This window comes from Coenobita brevimanus, chromosome 33 (genome assembly GCF_032717465.1).
Source record: "Coenobita brevimanus isolate Jiangsu-jjx chromosome 33, ASM3271746v2, whole genome shotgun sequence".
In the NCBI taxonomy this organism is placed as follows: Eukaryota; Metazoa; Arthropoda; class Malacostraca; order Decapoda; family Coenobitidae; genus Coenobita; species Coenobita brevimanus.
This window is the reverse complement of record NC_136986.1, coordinates 5695431-5718856: the sequence shown is the minus strand read 5'-3', so window position 1 is coordinate 5718856 and position 23426 is coordinate 5695431.

Sequence of the window (23426 nt, the reverse complement as noted above, 5' to 3'; positions counted from 1 at the left end):
AGGTAAAAGACGTGACCACGATGAAGGTAGTCTTCAATCATTGTCTTTACTACTGCTCCAGACAGTCCAATACTCCGATCTTCTATTATGTCTCTCTGTGCACCGGTGTACAAGACTATGTCTTCCACATAACCAGTCCTACAGTCACACATGACAAAGATCTTGAACTCAAAACGGTGCCTTTTGCTGGGTATGTACTGCCGAAAGGAAATATTGCCTCTCCACAACACTAGACTCTCTTCTATGGCAAGGTCTCTATAGGGATAAAATGAGGAACGGAATGTTTGACATAGGTAATCAAAAACCAACCTAATTTGCCTCATCTTATTTGTGTCATTAGCATTGGCAGGATCATCAGCATCATAAAAATAGAGGCGACTTAGAATTTGCTGAAATCTATTATGGCTCATGATTTGGCCAAATATTGGTGTGAACATTATAGGGTCCCTTGTCCAGTATGCAGGAATTCTGTTTTTACGTAAAATACCCATCAAAAAGACCAGGGCAAAAAATAAAAACATTTCTGCAATGGAGACAGGGTAATCATAAATGACTGAATGCCTGCTCCTTGTGCCCAGTCTTTCACTCTCACAGCGCTGGCTCGTAGCGAAACCGTTTCTCTGGTCCACTACTTGATCCACAAAACGCTCACTGAAAAACAGGTGGAAAAAAATCCAGCCTGGTGGAATTTTGGTGAATACCTGGAGCCGTGCAGCCAGCGCACCGCTGCTCAGTGAAGGGGTGAATGAGGGGAGAAAAATCACTGCCATCCTCCCAATCCTAAGACACATAACCCTCACCCACGTCTTCCCCATTGTCGCTGTTGGGGTGGGGAGGAGATGCTGGTGGGGGAGGTTGGGGAGGAGGAGTGCGGAAGGCTTCCCCACTTGCACTCCTCTTCCATCGGCCTTTACCTTTACCCTTTCCCTTACTCTTACGGGCTTGGGGAACATCAGGGGGCTGTGAGGAGGAGGTCTGGGAGTATTGGGGAGCATAAGACGTCCTGGGGAGTGGCTCCTCCTCACTCCCCCCTCCATCACTACACCACGTGATTCATCACGCACCCTCACTGGCCCACATGTCTGGGATTATTTGGGAGCATAAGACGTGCTGGGGAGTGGTTCCTCCTCCCCTCCCCCCTCCATCCTCACACCACGTGATTCATCACGCACCCTCACTGCCCCACGTGATACGCTCCGCCGCCTCACACCACCACGGGAGAGCAATGACTCATTCCCGCCACACTCACTTTCTATACTCGCCCCTGCACTTTCAATTTCACTCCCAACTCCCTTCACGCCACCTCCGCCATCCCCAAACAAAATACTAGACCCAAACCTGCTTATACGACGTGATGTGCGCTCGGGGCCGCGATGAGTTATTACCTCATGGCCATACCACATGGCAGCACGTCCCACGGCTCCGTCCTCATCCTCGAAATCGGGCTCCATGTCACATAGGAGCTGCCTGGAGGTGGTTGCATGCTGCTTCAGTGCAGGCTGGCCCTCTCTAACAGCACGTTACATTACATAGCGCCGCTTCCTGGGGGACGGGACCTCCTCATCACTGCTGCTAGTTTCTTCCTGCTCTGGTTGGACATAATCTTTCTCCACCACCTCGTCGTCGAGTGGTGAATCACTATCGCCAGTGAAGGCATCCAGGGAGGCTTTGATTTCCTCCTCCGAGAGACCTCTATGCGCCATGTCTGAGCAGGACCATTGCTAACAGGTGAGTGACCGAGCCGAGGGGGAGTGCTTGTCGTGCGGGGTCGCCAAGTGTCCCTGCCTGGTGGCAGGTAGGGGATGGTCGAGCGACCCTACATACCAGAAATCAAGTGTGAAATTTAAAACTGTGAAAATTATGAACCTTGCAATTGCACGACATACCAGTACGTCCTCGGGACTGAGTGTTAGATAATGTTGCAACGTATCCATACATCGACGGGACAGAGCGGGTTAAGGACCTGGCAGAGACAGGTTGGTGAAGGAGACTGTATAATAATCATTACCAAAAGCTGTGTCGCGTACTCTTGTTGGTCGAGGATGCTCTATAGTACACCTGAAAGCACTAATTTCTCCCTCCTTGTAGCCGGAGTCGTGGCCAGTGAGCAACCAGGAGATCGAACACCCCACACCTCCCTCCCCGATCCCAACCCCAATCGAAACGTTGTTGAGCCGATGTGGAACGGCCAAAGCTGGTGATGTTATAATGTGACATAATTGTTTTTATAGACAATCAAAACTAGTAGGGGTAAGTATATAAAGGTATTTAATGTGTGCAGTTATCCATAACATATGAGAAAGGCATGAAATGAAAGACCTACAATGTATTGTTATTGTCTATATACTTATGTCCTTTACTGTAATGTCACAAATGAGTATAGCATGGTGGACAAGATGTGTTGAAATATATAGTGTCTTTTCTCATCCATTCTCCCCCCCACCTCCACCACCCTTCTCTCTGGGTTTCTGTCTCTACCGAACGTCTCTCTTACCCTCTCGTCCTCCACTCTCACCCTTTGTTAACCAACATAAACTAAGATAATGATGAAATTATCCATCAGGTATTGATCATATCAAAATTACCATACACTTCTGTATTAAACACCAACAAATCAATAACAACAATACTTAGAGTTACCTGCCAACTATTTCATCCTGTTGTAAGCTGTTTCGTGACATACCCAATGGACGTTGGGCCTTGTGTTACAAGGACATACGGTTGTTTTTCGTCAACACAGGTTGTGTGGTTTTTGGACACCCATTAATTCATATAAACGTGGCAATTTAGGCATTACATTATAAACACATAAGGCCTAAATGTCATTATTGAATGAAAGGAACGAATCAGGGATCGGCTCTGACGAACCACAAACTCTCTGCTTTAACGAAAATGGTTCGACTTCTTGTCACAACAGTGGCACAATATTATTATTTATACTATTGAATGTGGGTCAGCTGTATACATAATGACATTGTGTCATGGTAGTAACAAGTGGTCGGGATATTTTCTTTAGAGCGAAGAGTTTGTGGTTCGTCAGAGCCGATTCCTGATTCGTTTCGTTCATTCAGTAATGACAGGAACAAAAAGTTTTCGTGTTTATAATGTGTAATGCTAGGTGAAAAAGGCCAGACTCCTCGGTCCTAGAACACCTAACGTGTAGCGAGGTCCTCCTTCGAGACCGGGGCTTAGTGCAATAAAGAGAGGTAGGACACAAAAACTACAGGCAATAACCTTTACACGTATATTACCACAGACACAGGACAAAAACAGCAGATAGTACAACACAATATATGGTGGATAATAAAATCTTAACTAGATAATCAGTATCTCACAGGATACTAGCGTAACAGACACTGATGCTAACACTCTAGATTTAGTGCACAGGTTTCGAACACAGGGTCGCGGTGCATGTGGGAGAGTAGTAGTGGGTCTTACGCGGGGGGGGGGGTGACGCGCAGAGGGTCTGATTATAGTTATAGTAATATTAGGTGGATTTTGATGTTACAGATTCTGACTGGGTATTTTCTGGTAGCAGGGGGATTTTGATAACTGATTATATTGCTAGTCCAGGTTTTTACATATGCACCAACTGCTGAGAGGAGATTTATTAAGGGAGGGTGGAAGGCATTGAGAGTCTCGTTATGTTTATGGTAATACAAGCAGGAGGGTATTATTAACACTTTCTCTTCAATACTTCCTGGTAGCAAAGGACGTTTGGATATTTTACTAAGGAGAATCTCTCGTGTTGGGAGTCTTACTGATTTTATACAGGGGCGTCACTCGTGAGTCAGATTCACAAGAACTTAGTCTCTGCACTCGTCCTTATTAATCCGCACCGTGATATCGCGTATTCTCCTGCTATCTTCTCCTGAACACTTGCCCTGTTATTCGACATATACTAAATCACTGTATCACTGTTACACTAACTTTGGGGCAACATCACACTTAACATAAGTCACTTATACGGTGGGGGCGGCGGGGAGACACGCGGTTGACAATTCTGCCAGAACAGGGGCACCGCCAGGGGAGGGCGTGCCGAGAGGGCACAGGATGACTCACAGGGGCATCTTCTCTCATCTGGGGCTGCAGGTGGCAAAGGGGACCGTATTCTCCGGGCTGGGTACAGGGGTGTGGCCCTCAGGGCTGGGGCCAAACAGGTCCAAAAATCTCTGGCTCAGGTCTCGGCCGGAGGTGGAGGTCTTCCGCCGTCGGGGCGTGGGGAGATCTCACCCGGGCGTCCTGGGGAGGGCCTGGAGTACCCTAGGACTGCGGCCCCCAGAGTAAAAGGGTGCCGTCAGGGTGGGGCTGCAGCACTGACCTGAATCAGGGTCCGTCAGGTGGGTCTTCTCCAGGGCCAGGCGTAGGGATCAGAGGCTGTAGGGGAGGCTGGGGTCCTTCTGCATCAGGAGTCTGGGCACTCATCTTACGCTGGGGCAGTAACACTGCTCTCACCTCTCTCTGGCCGTGGGGCCCGGCTATTGGCCGTGGCCTGAGTGGGGGAATCGGCACGCCTCTGGACACCTTCGGAGCAGCTATCGGCCGTCTGACGAAGGCGGGAGCGGCCACAGGCCGTCTCCTTCTGCCGGAGGGAGGAGCGGCTATAAGCCGACTCGGGGGCAGCACCTTTGGAGTGGGCGATCGGCCGTCTGATGAAGGTGGGAGCGGCCGCAGGCCTTCTCCTTCTGCCAGAGGGAGGAGCGGCTATCGGCCGTCTCTTGCAGGAGGGGGTGTAGGGCGGCTATTGGCCGTCCCTGGAAGAACACCTTCTGGCGAAGGTGGGAGTGGGTATCTGCCATCTCCTGATTACCCTCAGGTTGGTGAGACGCCGATTCCCTTACGAGGGGCGGGTGGCTATCAGCCTTCCCAAAGGAGAAGACACCTTTGGAGAGGCTATAGGCACACTCCTGTTGAAGGCGGGAGCGGCTATCGGCCATCTCCTGAGGGGCGCTGTTTGGAGCTGGATAGGCAGCTCCACCCCGATCTGATCCGGCGGTACCTCTCCCCGAAGGTAGTGTTGAATTCCTGCTAGGGCGATGGTGAGGAGGCTGAGTGTCATAGAGGCACACAGCCAGGGCTGACTTGTGCCGTTGTTGCACTACATCCTGCAGTTCGGCTGCGGCTACTCCGTGGGGACCGGGTGGGGGTGTCGGTGAGTTTCCTGGGGCACTATGCTGTAGCTCACGCATGTTACCTGTCCGAGAGTTTCTGGGGGCACTATGCTGTAGCTCACGCATTTTATAATGTAAGGCTTAAATTGCCAATTTAACATGAATTAATGGACGTCCAACACCACACAACCTGTGTTAACGATAAACAGCCATATATCCTTGTAATACAAGGTCCGACTTGCAGTGGGTATGTCACGTGACAGCTTACAGCAGGATGAAATAATTTGCAGGTATACCGAAATATTGTATGTTATTGATTTGTTGGTCCTTAATACAGAGGTGTATGATAATTATTATAATAGCTGACACATCATTTCATCATTCTCTTAGTTTATGTTGATTAACAAAGGGTAGGAGAGGGTAGGAGAGACGTTTGGTGGGGACGGGAGCTCAGAGAGAAGGGTGGTGGAGGTGATAGAAGAAATGGATGATAATAGCCATCATATCTTTCAACAGATGTAGTTCCCTATACTATAATTGTAACATAATTAGGACGCAACACTGTAGGTCTTCTTTCATTGTCGTGCCTTTCTTATTTGTTACTGATAGCACATACATTAAATGCCTTCATATACCCACCTCTACTGGTTTTGATTGTCTGCAAAAACAATCACATCACATTATAACATCACAAGCTTTAGCCGTTCCACATCTATTCAACAACGTTTACACTGGGGTTGGGGTCGGGGAGAGGGACGTGGGGTGTTCAATCGCCTGGTTGCTCACTGGCTGCGACTCCAGCTACAAGGGGGGAGAAATTAGTGCTTTTAGGTGTACCTTTTCGTCGGCGATATATTTATTTAATTTTTTTTACACCTTCCTGTCCTTTTTTGTGTTGCGTAAATCATGCCAATTTTGCCTTACTCTGCACAAATAACGTAGACAATAAAGTAACCAACCATATCGAAAAAGATGTCCATAAGGAAGTGGTGGTATGGAGCTTCCTTCACGGACGAAAATCCGAGCCTTTGTCACCTGACCTTCTGGTACTCATTGCCGTAAAGCTCTATTGATAATTTTGTTTCAATTTAACTTTCCTCATTATTCCCCTCACTTTTAGTAAGTTAAAGAACTATGGTTAGGATCTGCCATCCCCATAAAAAATGCAGACTGGGAAAGGATGGAAAACATGAAGACAACGAATTTTATTTATATTTGAAACTTTTTTTATGGATAATGAATGGAGGAAGGAAAAAAAAGGAAATAAAAATAAGTCCATGTGCCTAAAGGCATCCTCCATTCATAAAATATTTATAACAACTGAATTTAAATTGAAGTGGATTAAATGTTTGTGGGAAGCAACTCCCAGGAAGTGAATTCCAGAGAGTAGTAGTTCTGGGGATAAATGAATTTTGATAAGCAGAGCATTGCGGGGGAGAGAGTGTGAGTTCATGGGTGGTCCCAGCTGCCCGAGTATCTCGGGAGAAAATGTGAAGGGGAGGCACAACTGAAGCCAGTTTGTTTAAGCACTTACGGTAAAAATATAGATAAAATAATGCTAAAGAAGCAACATCTCTACGTACTGATAATGGACGAAGGTCCTGCGTAATGGCAGGATTATTGATTAATTTAATGGCTTTATACTGAATTTTGTCCACATGCCTCAAGCCAACTGCTCCACATCCACTCCACAGTGATGAACAGTATTCGATCTGAGAATACACATGACTTTTGTATATTGTGGCCATATGCTCGTCAGTGAAGAACTTACGAACTCTGTACATAAGTCCCAATTTTTTAAAAGCATTTTTAGCAAGGGATTTAACATAAGCTGTCCAGCTTAGGTTGGGGTTTAGAGTAACACCTAGGATATCAATTGTAGTGGATATGGGAATACTGACATCATTTAAAATTATGTGAGAGTCTGAGGGATTCTTTGTGTTGGAGATATTAATGTATTTAGTTTTCTGAGCATTAAATGAGACCAGATTTGTTTGTCCCCATTGACTAATTTTAGAAAGATCATGATTCAGAGAAATTGATGTGTTTATTTGAGAATTAATAATATAAAATTGTATAAAGGAGGTACTAAATGTGAAAGAACTATGAAGGGTCAAGTCATCAGCATAAGAGTGCATTGGGTTGTGAGTGACACATAGGAGGTCATTTATATGAATGAGAAAGAGGGTTGGAGCCAAAACTGATCCCTGAGGTACACCGGCATTTGTGGAATGAAACTGAGTATAAATTCCATCTACCATGACCCCTATTTTTTCTGATATGAAGGTGAGAAGAAATTAGAGGAACTAAGGCTATTGTGTGACATTTTAGACAATAAGGCCCAGTGCCATACGCTGTCAAAAACTTTTGAAATATCTAGTGCTATTGTGTGTGCTTCACCGTGTTGGTCTATTGTTTTGTTAATCTGATGGGTAAGAAGGCAAAGAATGTCTACAGTTGAACGTTCTTGTTTAAATCCATACTGCCAATCATTGATTAATTTATTGATATCTAGATGCTTGACTATGTGTTTGTTAACCCGAGACGTCCTGTTGACGTATGGGTACGTTGCAACATTTTGCATTTGCCAGTCCCGATGACGTACTGTACGTCGTGCAATTGCAGAATTTTCAATTTTCGTGCGTTATTTTTTGTACATATACACGGGACTCCTTCCTCTATTCCTTTACAAGATGCCAAGCAGGTACAATGCCTTACACCGCATAACCTCCCTCCCCTTTGTCTAGGCAATTCACCTGTTACCAGTGACCTGGCCAATAAAGACATTCAGGGCCAGAGTGATTCCCCAATTGATGGCACTGTGGAGGACAAAGTTTACATAGCATTAGAGGAAGAAACAGTCAGAAATGATGATCAGGTAATGTGGCAAAAGGTCAGGAATGGTGATGTTAGTGAGTGAAACAACGCTTATAATGCCTATATTACTGTTTGAAAACCAATATACTCTCGTACTACATATAAATTCGTACCAAATAAATAAATAAATACCGTTTATGAGTGGTGTGGAATAGTTATCCTCCCATAGAACTCGTTTTCTTTGCAGCCAGCCTGATAGAAAACCCTGTAAGGTAAGGAGGTACTCCTACCTGTATCGAGTATTTTAAACTTCACGTGAGCTATTTCTCTATGAATTTTCGATGTTTTTCACCAAAAGCAGAGGTTTTAGCCAAAAAAAATTTTTTCCAAAAATGCTCTGGACTGGGGGGTGTCAGAGGTGCGAAAGTGCTTGGGACGTGACGGGTTAATCAGTGTCTCAAAAACTTTACTGAGAACGGAAGTTATTGCAATTGGCCTATAGATAGATGGATCAGAAGTTGCCCCCTTTTTAGGAACATTATGGATATTTGCTTCTTTTCAGGAGGCTGGAAAACTTGAGGTACGGATGCATAAGTGGAAATATTTTGCCAATACAGGAGCCAATGCTGAGGAGCAATTTTTAAGAACTATTGAAGGAATTTCATCTGGACCAGTAGATTTGTCTGCTGATTCTGTAACACAGCTTGTACATATCTGGTTTGAATCATGAAAGGCGGTATTTGAGGGGAATCAAAATCAAGTACAGGAATATTGTGATTTTCAGTATTTAGAGTTGAGTTTGTTGAAAAAAATGTCAACAAGAAGGTTGGCTTTTCCACGTGGGTCACTTTCTAGATTTCCACTGAGAGACTGTAACGGTGGAATGGAAGTTAGTTTTGAATAAATTAAGGGTTGACCAGAATATTTTGTTATCATTTAGGTTGTTTAGTAGTTTGTTAGCGTGTTTATGTAGAAAGTTTGATTTAGAACGATTAATGATAGTTTTGGCATGGTTCCTGATATTTCTATAATAGTTAAAGTCTTCTTTGGTTTTGGTCCTTGTTTAAGTGTTATAGGCTATTGTTTTATTTTCTGTTACTGGTCAAACCATTTAGGAGAATTACATCTTTTTCTTTAACTATGATGGGGAATGAATGTTTCCATGCCGATCTTAATGAAGTCCTGTTTGTGGCCTGATGTGGAATTTGCATCTTGGGAGAAAAAGAAGGTCTAAGGAACATCCATGAAAAAAAAATTTGGAATCCCTCCCAGTCTGCCCTGTTGTAGTGCCATTTAGTTACCACGACAGGTTCAGAGCAGGAGGGTGTGGTAGGTGTTAAACTGGTGGCTTGAATCAGACAATGATCCAAGGATCCGAGTGGGGACTTCATTTCCACATTATAATTAAATGAATTGGTTGTTAGAAGCAAGTCCAATATGTGAGTATTAAAATTTTTGTTCTTTCTGCTGCCAATTTGTAACTCAATTATTATTTATACTAATTGTAACTAACAACTGGGTAAAACTAAATTGCGTAAGTAACCACACATACTATAGTGACTATATGGAACATTAATCCAACTAATATTAGGTAGAAGGAGGAATGGGACTTTCGGGGACTGTAGTGTATTTAACTCGCCCCATCCCGACGTTTTCTGGGCAGTGGTACGCCCAAGTCCTGACATTTTTGGACCTTTTTTTTTTTTTTGGCTCAAACATCCGCTTTTGGTGAGAAACATCGAAATTTCATAGAGAAATTGCTCACCTGAGGTTTAAAATACTCGATCTAGGTATGAGTACCTCCTTACCTGACTGGGTTTTCTAACAGGCTGGCACCAAAGAAGACGAGTTCTATGGGAGGGTAACTATTTTATCCACTCATAAACAGTATTTATTTATTTACTTGGTACGATTTTCTATGTAGTACAAGAGTATATTGGTTTTCAAACAGTAATATAGGCATTATAAGCATTGTTTCACTCACTAACTCATCACCATTCATGACCTTTTTTTCCCACATTACCTGATCATCATTTCTGACTGTTTCTTCCTCTATTGCTATGTAAACTTTGTCCTCCATATTGTCATCGATTGGGGAATCACTCTGGCCCTGAATGTCTTTATTGGCCAGGTCACTGGTAACAGGTGAATTGCCGAGACAATGGCGTGCAGGGGGGGGTGGAGAGGTTATGCGGTGTAAGGCATTGTCCCTGCTTGGCATCTTGTAGAGGAATAGAGGAAGGTGTCCCGTGTATACGTGCCAAAAATCACTCACGAAATCACTCGCGAAAACTGAAAATTGCGCAAATTAGGGACCTTGCAATGTTGCCACGTTAATTCACCTCTCTGGGATATGAGTGCACATCATGTGAGGAGGTGAATTCACGTCTCCGGGATGCGGTGGGTTAAGTCCGTGCCAAATTAATATTAGTGCTCATCAGTATCATCCTCTGTCAATTTGTCTTTTATGGGGGGGGGATAAATCCTGATCTTTTCTTATTCTAACCAATAGAGTATATTGCAGAAATCATCCTAGTCTGTCAAGCATTTTACAATGCTGACATATTTTACGAGTACGCCAACCCTTGATATCTCATGACAGTTTTGTTCAGTGACGGACCGGCCCAGGAGTCAGTCTAACAGAGTCATTGTCACTGAGAGACTGGTCAGAAATTAGTCCTCCTACAGTAGAGCCTTCAGGATGGTTACAGGTGCTGTACCTTCCTAGGATCCCCCAAGATGATGAACATGGATTATTGTTATATTCATAAAGATATGTTTATGCCAAGAGGCCAGAGTGTCTGACAATAAACAGCTTGGCTTTTTTTGTCTCAAAGAACCCGAGGAACGTAATGCCAAATTCTCCACCATCTGAGCATGTAAGTAATCAATGCAATTACATGGAAAGCATGTTCTGATACTGAATAAGATAGGTATGTACTTTTATTCAGTTAGACAATATAATATTATTATACCGATAATAAGAGGCCAGTTTAAGCAGTTACTAGGACAGGGTACTAATGAGTTACTTGAGACTTTTTTCATCTACTGGTATACGAGTTCACATTCTGAAGATGATGAGCAATCTATACGTTGAAAGTGAACTCATTCACGTTGTTTTCAAAGTGGACGGGTTCGATTTCACAGCAATCACCCCTTCATGATGAAGTGTCTCCCCAGTTGAATGAATTAGGTTGTGGGTTGCCAGAGTAGCTAATTCAGCGAAGTGAGTGGTTTAAGAGATATGCAGTGGTATCCTGCTGCCAAACAAAGAAGGTAATCCGGCACTAATGTATGTTATACAAAAATGCTAAATAATTACATTGTGATATACAGCAGATTTTTTAAAAACCGATTGACAAGAATTCCTCATGCCGTGAAGGAGTCAGACACATCCTCTGTGAAACTCCTTCCGTAAAATATGTAATAAAAAAAAATAATAATAATCGTCAAATGAGATGAAGACTGATATGAAGAAGGTAAAGGGATTTACAACTCAGGATCCTAAACGTAGACAGAATATATTGTTATTTATGCAAACTTTTGCCTTATTTATTAAAAGCACAATCGCTGCGGTTTCTTGATACTCCTGAAGAGTTTTTAGTGTCTTGCATTCCAGGTTTCGCCGCCAGTTTAGTCCTGTCACGCTTTTCTTTAACCACAAATCAAGACTGGCTGGCAACTGATCGAGGCACGAGACTCCAAGAGATGTCCCGCGATTTTCGTATTACAGTATTTTTTGAGACCCACAATGATTATTTGGCGATTCCAAGAGTACTGGCTTCTCAAGCATGGAAAGGAAGAGGATATCCATCCCAAGAGACAACGTTTAATTTTGCACAAAAAACTGTGGGCAAGGAAATGAAATGACGTTGCTGGGATGGTGCATCATCTCCTGTCACTATGCTCGTCCTCCAGGATGTGGTTCCGAGCTGACGTATTCTCTGACAAGCTTTGGCATCCACGTTTCTCTCCTGCTGCCAGCGCTGAATCCATCTGTAAATCGAGGAGACACTTGCACCAGTCTCCAGGGCAATGTCCTTCACCGATACGCCTTCCAGCCACATCCTCACTATATGCAAACGATCTGCCATCACAGATGGGTAGAGGATTAGACGCTTACGAATTTACTTTACAGTGTCAGACAAAATACTTATGCATCGTTATTTATGTGCTAAGGTCTGATACAAAAATTAAATCAAAATAAACCACCATTAATTTCTTGTACGAACTTGTGATGTTCGAGTAACAGCGATGCATATTTGCTCTTTCTCGCACAGACAGACAGACAGACACACACACACACACACACACACACACACACACACAGTGACTTACGTACTTTTTATTTAATGAGAGAAAGAATGAACCAAAGGCCAGGAGCCTGCAAACCGTTCCTTCCAAGAAAAATAAAAAAACAATACAAAAGAGAGCCAGATTCAACATCCATTCATTTCGAGATGCCTGGACAAACTGCGTTTGAAAGACTGGAGATCACAGGAAGTAGGAAACACAGACAGAGGGATCATTTCCAGAGTTGACCTGTTGCATAAATGGAGGACTGGGAGTAACTCTTGTATTAGAGAGTTGGACAGAAAAAAGATGAGAGATTGTTGCCAGACGGGTGCTACGCACCTGTCATAGAGGTGCAGGGATCCAAGCACAGAGTTCAGAGGAGCAGTGACCATTGAAGTAGTGATAGAAAAGAGATAAAGATGCAACATTGCGGCAATGAGAGATTGAAGGAAGCCAGTAAGAGGAGGAGAGTTGATGAGATGAAAAGCCTTTGACTCCACCCTACTGAGAAGAGCTGTATGTGGGGAGCCTCCCCACACGTGAGAGTTGTACTCCAAACAGGGCCGAATAAAACTCCTGTATGAAGTCAAGAACTGTGCAGGGGTAAAGAAGGTATGGAGTCGGCTTAGAACAAGCAATCTCTTGGAAGCAGATGTTACAAGAGATGCAATATAATTTTTCCAAGATAAGTCCTGAGTCAATGAAACCCCAAGCATGTTCAAGGATGATGCAGGACGGAGCTGGATAGTATTAATCATTAGAGAGTACTCCTATGGAAGATTGTATCAGGTTGATAGGTGTAAAAACTGAGTTTTTGGTGGATTAAAAACAACAAGATTATTTTTACCCCAGTCAGAGATATGAGCCAAGTCAGACATTAGGTGTGCCATAGCCTCATCCCTTGTCAATTGAAGTAACTGCTGAGATGGACGTTGCGGGAACCGAATGGAAAGGTGAATGGTGGAATCATCAGCGTACAGAGTGGATAGGATTAGATCTGCAGCTTGGAAGATCATTGATGAATAAGAGGAGAGTTGGTGATAGGACAGAGCCCTGAGGAACACCACTGTTGACAGATCTAGGAGAAGATCGATGGCCGTCTACAACAGCAGCTGTAGAACGACCAGAATGGTAGCTATAGATGAAAGCACAGATAGAAGGATAGATACAGTGAGAGGGCAGTTCGGAAATTAAAGATTTATACCAGACTCGATCGAATGCCTTTGAGATGTCAAGTGCAATGGCAAAGCTTTCTCCAAAGTCCCGAAAGTAGGATGACCAAGAGTCTGGAAGGTAGGTGAGAAGATCACCAGTGGAGCATCCCTGATGGAACCCATACTGATGATCAGAAAGAAGGTTGTCATAGGAAAGATGCTTTCAAATTTTTCTAATGAGAAATGCCTCAAAAACTTTTGAGACTCATGATGTAAAAGCAATTGAACGATAGTCAGAGGGTTGGGAATGGTCACCCTTCTTTGGGACTGGCTGAATGAGAGCAAACTTCCAGCAAGGAAAGGTACAAGTTGACAGACAAAAGCAAAAGAGTTTACCTAGGAAGGGTGTAAGGACAGAAACTCAGTTCTTGAGGACAACAGAAGGGACTCCATCATGCCCATATGGCTTGTTAGCATTGAGGCCAGTGATGGCAGAAAATACATCAGCTGAAGAAATTTCAATGTCAGCCATGAGGAAGTCTGAGGGGGAAAGTGATAGAGGAACAGCACCGGAATCATCTAAGGTGGAATTGGAGGAGAAAGTCTGAGTGAAGAGATCTGCTTTATCAGTAGAAGAAATAGATACAGAGCCATCAGAATGGAAAAGAGGAGGGAAGGATGATGTGATAAAGTTGTTAGAAAGGTTTCTGGCAAGGTGCCAGAAGGAGCTGGAAGAATTTGAGTTGGAGAGTTGAGAGCACTTAGTATGGATGAAATTATTTTTAGCAGAACGAAGAACAGAAAGTACGATTCTGGGCAGAAACAGAATCAAGATGCGATTCAGGGGTGGGTTGGCTCTGGTACCTTTTATAGGCCCTCTCATTGTTGTGGACAGCAGTAGAACAAGCCTGATTAAACAAAGGCATTCTTGCATTAGTTAAAGGATATGAGAAAGGAATGGATGCTTCCATTCCCGAGAGAATATCCTCCGCAATGCGCAAGGCACACTCAGATGGCTCCCGGCCATGGAAGCAATAATCATTCCATGGAAAATTTAAAAAGTACTGCCTGAGCACCTCCCAATCTGCAGCTCCAAAGTGCCACAATCGACGTTTCTTTGGAGGGTCCACAGGCCATACCGGAGCAATACAGTAGGTTAAGGTAATAAGGTTGTGATCGGAGGAGCCCAACAGAGAGGAAAGATTAACAGTGTAAGCAGAAGGATTAGTTATAAGGAAGAGGTCAGGTATGTTGGAGCTCTCTTCAAGGCCATCAGGGATACTGGTAGGGTGCTGTAAAAAACTGTTCTTCTGCTATAGAAGACAATGCCTGCCATACTCACTAGTATAGTGTGTTTCTCATTGTCTTTGGGGCCAACGTGTGTGACTGTGCAGACTAATGCTGGATCCACAAACTTTACCCCACAGTCGGCATATTAAATCCTTGTTTGATGGGAGAACTCTGTTTGGGTGTACCTCCATTATCTACACTTTTCTCTGGCCAGTTTCCGAGCTTCTTCAAGATGAATTGTTCCTTTGTTGCAGAGGGCTTGTCATTATTCTTTGTCCAAGGTATTGGTTTCAAGATCTTTTGGTATGATGTTGCCTTTCTTCAGAGTTGTCCTTATGTGATCTATATCTTTTCTTCTGTCCCCCTGGGTTGCGACATGGTGCAGGAGGTTGGCCATACAGAACCTGGCTTGGAAGTGGTGCTCTGGCATGTGGAACACGTGTCGGACCATCTAAAAAACTTTAGGACATCATGGGTTCTATGTTGGTTGACTTTGCCCACTAGAGGATTTGTTACTGAGGGACTTTATCACCCCATTTGAATCCTAGGATGCATTGTACGTACTGCATGTAAAATGACTCGAGCTGTTTGATATGAAGCTTGTTTGTAGTCTTAAATTCACCTCCGTATAAGGGAATGGAGAGGCATACAGATGTATACTGAAACATTTCTCTCCATTCTTATGCTGATACATTCAAAGACACTGGGTCTGAAACGTCCAGAAAAAGCCGAGACGTGGTTGATTCGTTCAAGGACTTCTGTATCAATGTTATATTTATATGTGAACACACATCCAAGGTAGGTAAAATTCTCCACCTGTTTTACCTTTTAGCTGTTTATCTGAAATCCATGAGGCTCTGCTAGGTTGTTTCTCTGATATATTTTTCTGTTTTATTGACATTCAGAATCCCATTGCATGGTATATATTAGAAATGATGGCAATACCCTGTCGTAGGGCTTCAGCGGTATGTGTAATGATAGCATAGCTCTCAGCTCTAGAAGAGATGTCTTTGACTGTGACTGAAGACATCCAAGATTAAATAAGTTACCGTCTAGACGTAAATTGATTTTTATTAAATCAGCAGGATTCATTTGTTGGTGACTTAAAAGGGTGACTGCAGTGAGACAGATGTTGAAAATTACAGGAGCCAGAACACATCCTTGCTTTATTCCAATATCCACTTTGAAGGGTTCAGATTTGCTCCCACCTATGGACACACGAACATTCATGTTGTCATGCAGACTATTCAGGATGGTAAAAAAAAAAAAAATTTCAACTCCAAATTTTGAAAGAGCATTCCATAAAAGTTCTCTGTTGTCAGGGTCAAATACTTTTGCAAGATTAGCACCAGTAAATGCAATATATATACAATTCACAGTTTTGTTCGTGGCATTTCTCTTGTATCTGTTCGGCAACAAAGATCATAAGATCATATCACAGGAATTTTTTTCCCTACCAAATCCATATTGTGTTTCAAAAAGTGTTGACTCAGATGATTTTTCAGTCCAGATAAAATTTTTTGGCTAGTACTTTGCAAGCATTCACCAGGAGGGAGATAATTCTACTGTTCTTACAATTTGAGCCGTCCTATTTCTTCTTCTAGATGGTTACAGTATCAGACGTACGCCATTCAGATGGAATTTGTTCTTTATTCCAGATATTCAGAATGAGATTATCAAGGCACTGGTGGACTAACTGGCCACCCTTAATGATTAATTCAGATGGTATTCCATCAGTGCCTGCATTTTTATTCTTTATAAATCAGATGGCATGAACAGTTTCTGCAAGTGGAGGTTGGACATTGAGACCTGTTGCTTGAGGAGCATTTGGGATGTCATGAAGGATATTGTGCTCCCTGGGTTTCTTCTATTCACTAAGGTGTTGAAGAGTTGTGCCCATCTTTCTTGGACTGCTTCCTTGTCTTTCAGGCGCTCTCACTTGGGTGAACGTATAGTTTCTATGTTGTGTTTGGTTCAGACTTAATTTTTATCGACTTGTAGAATCCAGTTTCATCATAAACATCAGTTAGTCTTTGAAGCCCTTTTGTTTCCTCAGCTCACCATTTGGTCTCATGTTAGGCAGCCTCCTCTGGGTTTCATTTATAAGATCTGGAAATTCAGGCTTAAGGGTTAGGGAACTAGGATGAGCCAACCAGTTGTTATGTGCTCTATTCTTCATTGCAAAAAGGTAATGTATGTCCTCAGCATGATCATCAAACCAGTCATTATGGCAGTGGGTGAAGAAATATAGGGTTCCTTCCGCAGTGCCGTGAAGCATTGTCTTAATGTTCGGCCATTCTGTGTTTAGGTTTGTTGTATTGTTGCTTTGGTCAAGTGGTGGGCATTGAGACAGCTTGTCTGAAATAGTACTGCAGAAGCTGTTACAGGTTGCTGCATCCTTTAAGATAGTAAAGTTTATATTCTTGGAGGATGGTCTACGGTGCATTTCTGGGTGTATGACCAGTTGTGGTTTGGCAAGTATAATGTTATGGTCTACTGAGCACCCAGCACCTCTCATGGATTGGGTTATAAGAACTTTTTGATCTCGTTGCCTGATACTGACATAATCAATTAGGTGCCAGTGTCTAGATTGTGGATGCATCCACGTGTCTTGTTTATTCTTAAGTTGAAAAATGGCGTTGGTGATGACCAGACTGTGTTATGAGCATAATGAAAGCAGTGTAAGACCATTGTTGTTCATGTTACCAACTCCGTGGAGGCCTATAATGGCTTGCCAGAGGTAACTATCTTTTCCAGTTCTGGCATTGAACTCTTCAAGCAGGATGAGTTTGTCATTATGTGGTTTTGGGGAAATGGTAGCATCCAGAGAGTCGTTAAAGGAATCATTGCCAGTGTCTTCAGAGTCAAGCGTTGGAGCATAGGCACTGATGAGTGTTTTATACTGACATTAGAGAGAGGTTTGTGCCAGGACATCAGCATCTCTGATATACCCAAAGGTGATTCTTAGATCTTCTATAGTAGGTTGTCTGAGTATCCTCTCCAGAAATAATACCCTTTTCCTCCTTCCGTTAGGTTGTTCTCTCTGGAGAAGTGAGTCTCAGGCACAGCAGCAGTGTCAGTTTATTATCGTTTTAGTTCATGGGCAATAAGGGAAATCCTACGGCGTGGTCCTGGGTCTTGGTTATAATCAAGCATGATCCGTATATTCCTGGTTGCAAGAGTCAGAGGGATTCTTTTCGTTCTTTGACCGTAGTGTAGAATGCCTTGACAAACGTGGTTATTTGCCCAGGTGTAGAGCAGCAAATATTTAGGTTTCCTTATCTAAACCCCTCCCCATCAGACTAACCAGCTATGTGTCCGTTTCTGGCTGCTTAGTCACAATGGATACTGCTGAAGGCATGGCATGCTCCTATGCCATTATGCCAGCGACAACTGGGCAAATGCAGCCAATGTGCAGGACTCGAGCTAACGACTTCCACCCTGCACGCTCTGTAATCATCACCATATCCTGTCGCCACAGGGCATTTAGTTTTGATGACTGGGTTAAATGGGAGGTGAATATAGTGGTGTGCTTGTACAATGAAAGCATTTGGTGAGGTGGTGAGAGTGCGCAGTCCTACTGCCACGTTACTTGGCTCTTCTTAGTCTGTGACGGTGGCATGAAGATTCACAGCTCCTATCTACTGGCCAGGGTTGCAGGAGTCTGCCGGAGCTCTGGTTCATGCCCTGTCTTCTGGAGGACATCACTCACGAATTTCACATTCGGGGTTTACTCGCGTAGCCTTAACGCATCCAAGGGTGGATGGGTACACTGTCTGACCCTAACTGATGGCTCCTTCAGCATGGGTAACCCTGTACATCTGTTGAGGCTGGAGGGATCTTCCCCCCACCCCCCACCGATATGGCCCACCAGAATTATGGGGTATACATGCACCCCACAATGACAAGGTGTTTCCTGTGGGAGGTTACACACACACACACACACACACACACACACACACACACACACACACACACACACACACACACACACACACACACACACACACACACACACACACACACACACACACACACACACACAGCACAAACTTCCATCAATTTCCTTTCAATCCTACGGTTGGAAGATGCTAGACTACAGTAGAAAAACATTAGTCTACAGTCCACCAGGTTTACATTCACATGAGCCAAGGGTTGCAAGTAATACAATACATAGAGTATGGTATAAGTATATATTCAATTGTTAATGCTTATGCAGATTATCTCATTTTAGTACTCAAGTTCACAGGGTCTGAGTTTGCCTTAACCCAGACTACGTTACGCCACCACTGGACTAGTTCCCGCAATTTACCTTACCTTATAGTAAATTGAAGGTTATTTATAGACTGTGCATAATACGGTGGAATAAAGAGATATTGCTGCATTATTATGGAGGTAACAATACCACTATTACCTCTTCTTTGCTAAAGGATAAGGAAATGTGAGTATACAACCTCCCAGTGCCTGTATTTCTTCCTGCAGAAACAGATTTGTGTAATGACAAAATAACAAGTCTTCATCTTTTATCCTAAGTCTGACCTCTGGTCCTCGAAGATACAGTAATGGGAGAAATATATTCCACTTTCTCAGTGAGTACCATGCTCCACTAAGGAATAAAGTGTCCTTTTTTTCTATTTGTACCAAGGTTCATCACAAGGATGCCATTGCGTGGTGACGCCCATATGAATGGGTGACTCCACTTCCTGGTTAAACAAACGTTCCTCAGCTAATCTTCCCTTATCTCGAAACGAGGATGGTGGACTTTAGATGAACGCAGTTTCAGCCTGCAGTTCACAGGGTTCCCAACCACATGAACCCGGGGCAACAAACACTCAGGTTACACACTGTCAATTTCGAGGAGTGTGTGGAAGTGCCTCAGTTGTATTGTTTTTACTGTTAACCATATACTGCTCTGGAAGGAATACTCCTCTCTTTGAGGGTTTCTGTGTAACGTGCGGATCACTGACGTTTGAAGAAATGAGCTTACTGACTGTGAGCCGATAGGTGAAGACAGGTAGGCTAAGAACCATACCCCCCAAACATTATGTCCAGAATATTCAGGCAAGAAAAGGTTGCCAGATATCTCTTTAAAAATAAATTATTGATTAATTGATTGATTAACTGAAATAAAATCTTGCGGCGCAGCTGCCAGAATCAAATTCCAAAATAATATGAACATGAACTTGAAAGTGAAAAAAAAAAAATGGGCTAGATGGCAATTTTTTATAAAACGATGAGCATTACAACTTATTGCTGTATATAATGGCCTACTTACACTGTTTGCTGTAGTTAAATGGAGTCGGTCTTGGAGGACGACACATGCCAATAATCGAACATCGATATTTCTGATCTCTCACTGGAGGCGTGTGTCTTGGCTGAAGAGGGACGTATGTGGATGTTGATATCTGTGAGGTGGAGTCATGATTCTGCAACTTTGAGACGTGAGTCAATGTGAAGGAGGCCCATTCAAATGAGCAGACTTTGGTTAGGTTATTCCTTATATAGATCAGTTATTCATATCTGTGTAGATCAGATATTTATTCTTAGATCTTTAGTGGAAAAGTTTCTAGAGAAGGGAAAGGAGTTGTATGCGGCTTTCATGGATTTGGAGAAAGAATATGACAGGGTGAATAGACAAGGATTGTGGAAAGTATTAAGAATATATGGAACAGATGGGAAGTTGTTGAATGCTGTGAAGAGTATGTATGATAGTGCTAAGGCTGCAGTGCGTGTGGATGTTGAACTGAGTGAATTATTTTCTCGTTGAAGGTTGGGTTGAAACAGGGATGTGCCATGTCTCCATGGTTGTTCAATCTGTACATGGATAGGGTAATAAAAGAGGTATAAGGTGGGGCAGTGGATGTTGGAGTGGTCCTAGTGGGAAAGGGTAGTGTTTGGAAACTCCCTGTACTGTTGTTTGCAGATGATACTGTGTTGTTGACTGAAGACAAAGTGGAGCTGCAAGGTTTGGTGGATGAGTTTGGGAGAGTGTGTAAGAAACGGAATCTAAAGGTGAACGTAGGGAAGTGTAAAATGATGGTCTCTGAGAGAGGTGAAGTCAGTGAATGTACAGTGAGGTTGGATGGTGAGGAAATGGAAAATGTGAGTACTGTACGTTTAAGTACTTGGGTAGTGTAATGAGTAAGAATGGAAATTTGGTGGGTAAAGTGCTTGAAAGGGTACAACAAGGAAGAAAGGTTCCTGCTTCCTTGAAAGCAGTGATAAGAAACAGGGAAGTGAGCATGGAAGTGAAAAAGTTACTACATGACAATATTATGATACCAGCTCTAACGTATGGAAGTGAAGCTTGGACCTTGCTAGAGGGACACAAGAGTGAGAGCAGTGGAAATGAGTTATTTAAGAGGAGCCTGTGGAATCACATGGAGAGACAGGCTGACAAATGAGGATATAAAGGAGCGTTGTGGTGTGGATGTGGATGTGATAGGAAGTGTTATGAGGAACACACTGAGGTGGATTGGCCATGCGGAGAGGATGGAGGGTGAGAGACTGACGAAGAGAGTGTATGTGAGTGAGGTGGAGGGGGGGAGAGGAAGGGGGAGACCGAAGATGAAATGGAGGGATGGAGTGAAGAGGTATATGAGACAGGAGGGTGTGAGTTGGTAGCAGGGCAGTGAAATGGCGGGGGACAGGGCGACGTGGAGGCGATTTGTTTCTGGCCACCACGTGCGGGATTGAGGCGTCTGGCAATATATATATATATATATATATATATATATATATATATATATATATATATATATCAGACACCTTAATCCTATAAGGGATGGCTACAAACAAATTGCCTCTAAGTCGCCTTGTCCCTTGTCCTCCGCATCGTAAGGAGGGAAAAGTGATATAGATGGTGATGATGATGATGATGATGATGATGATGATGATGATGAAAAACTTTGTGCATCCAAAATGCGGACAGACCTGCCATATAATACAATATTTATCTCCTGGTCGATGACGCCTTTTCACCGTATTTGTGTTCCGTCAAAATAATTTAGTTTCAACTTAAAATTATTTCAAACTGTAATGATGTTTTTTACTGGTATATCCAGTCAAGGTAGTTTGGGAATCCACTCCCAATACTGACCGTAATCGTCTGGTGCTGTTAGGATTGAGTGATTGATTGGTGGACCTGTTGAAAAAAATGACTGCGCAACTCCCTTGTGTGGCACCGGACAGCAGTGAAACAGACGATACGATAAAGTAAAAGGAATAAAATTAAAACACTAAAAGCAATAAACACTAAAACTTACAAAGGAGTCTGGGTGCCTGCACAAAGGAGAGGATTCCCCCATACCTCACCATAGCACAAGCATCCTCTCCAAGCACCGGGCTGTGTTAGTAATAACGTAGAGAAGACGTAACATGAGGGACAGGGTTAACCTCAATCCGAGGACGTCATTTTCAAATTTATCAGGCCTTCACTAAACAGTTTTACTGCAAGTACGAAGGACATTTATTGATGAGTTTACTGAAGGTCATATCTAGTTTATTACAAGCTGCACAAAGCCGTCAAGATTATTAACCTGGTTACTGCGATGGTGTTATAAGTTTATTGTTACCCCCAGAAAATAATACTAAACTCAGGAAGAATTTTTCGTATTCAAGGGGTTCATGAAAGATACATCTGACCACCCAAGATCAGGTTCAGATTGTTTTCTCCCAGCCTCAATAAAATCACCTGGAGATTTCAAAATCATATTATTATTAACTACCAATATTTTTTTTCTCACCTCCAGATAATTCTTTTCGCAATAGGATACACTTTTCGGATTGGTGTTTGTATTTTCGTCGGTTTAGGTTCTCCGTAACTGCTCTTCCTTGATGATTTATTTTACTTATCAGGATACTTTTCACTGTCCTCTTCTGTTCATTAAAATAATTAAAATACTATCATTCCCAGTACAAATTAAATACAAACTGATATTAAACAGCTTTGTCCAAAAACAAATCTCTATGGAACAGGTGTCAGGGAGCTTCCTTACCTGTCGAGAACGTGACCCTGGGAGAGTGAAATATAGTCTTCATTAACTTCACCTCTACTAGTGGTCTCTCCGAAAATACTATTAACTGCCAGCAGGAAAACTAATTTAAGACAGTACCGTGATGAAATGTTTAAACGACTTAGGCCCGCATCTCGTCAGCTGAGGCAGCTCCTTAACATCTTTCCCAAGACCAATGGTTTGCAACCTGTGGAGCGCGCCCCCCTAGGGTGGCACGAAGGGCTGCCTGGGGGGGGGGGCGCGAAGGCTTGATAAAGAGGGTAATTATATTTGAAAACTATGAATTATGATGGACTTCAGTAATTTCTAAATATGGAGAAAAAATTTCAGATATGAATAAGAAATCTAGTTATCTGAATATATAAACAATTTCAAAGATTAAGAATCTATGATATTTATTGACATGTGCCAACTATGCCAGTAAAATACAGTATTTGAGGAAGGGGGGCGCAGGGAACGTGTCATTCAGTGAGGGGGGGGGGAGGCGAAAATTAGAAAAGGTTGTAAACCACTGCCCTAGGTGATTTAACTTATTTGTTACATTTTCTGTCCACTTCTATTACAGAAATACTTCCTGTATCGCCATACTCAGCATAATAACGCCAACAAAAATATATATTAACCACTAATATCCCTAATTAAAGTGATAAGAGGAGGTGTTAGGGAGCTTCCAGAATACGAGCTTTAGATCTGTCTATTAACAGCTCGAGGATGGTTAAGGCCGACAACTTTTATCTCAGTCT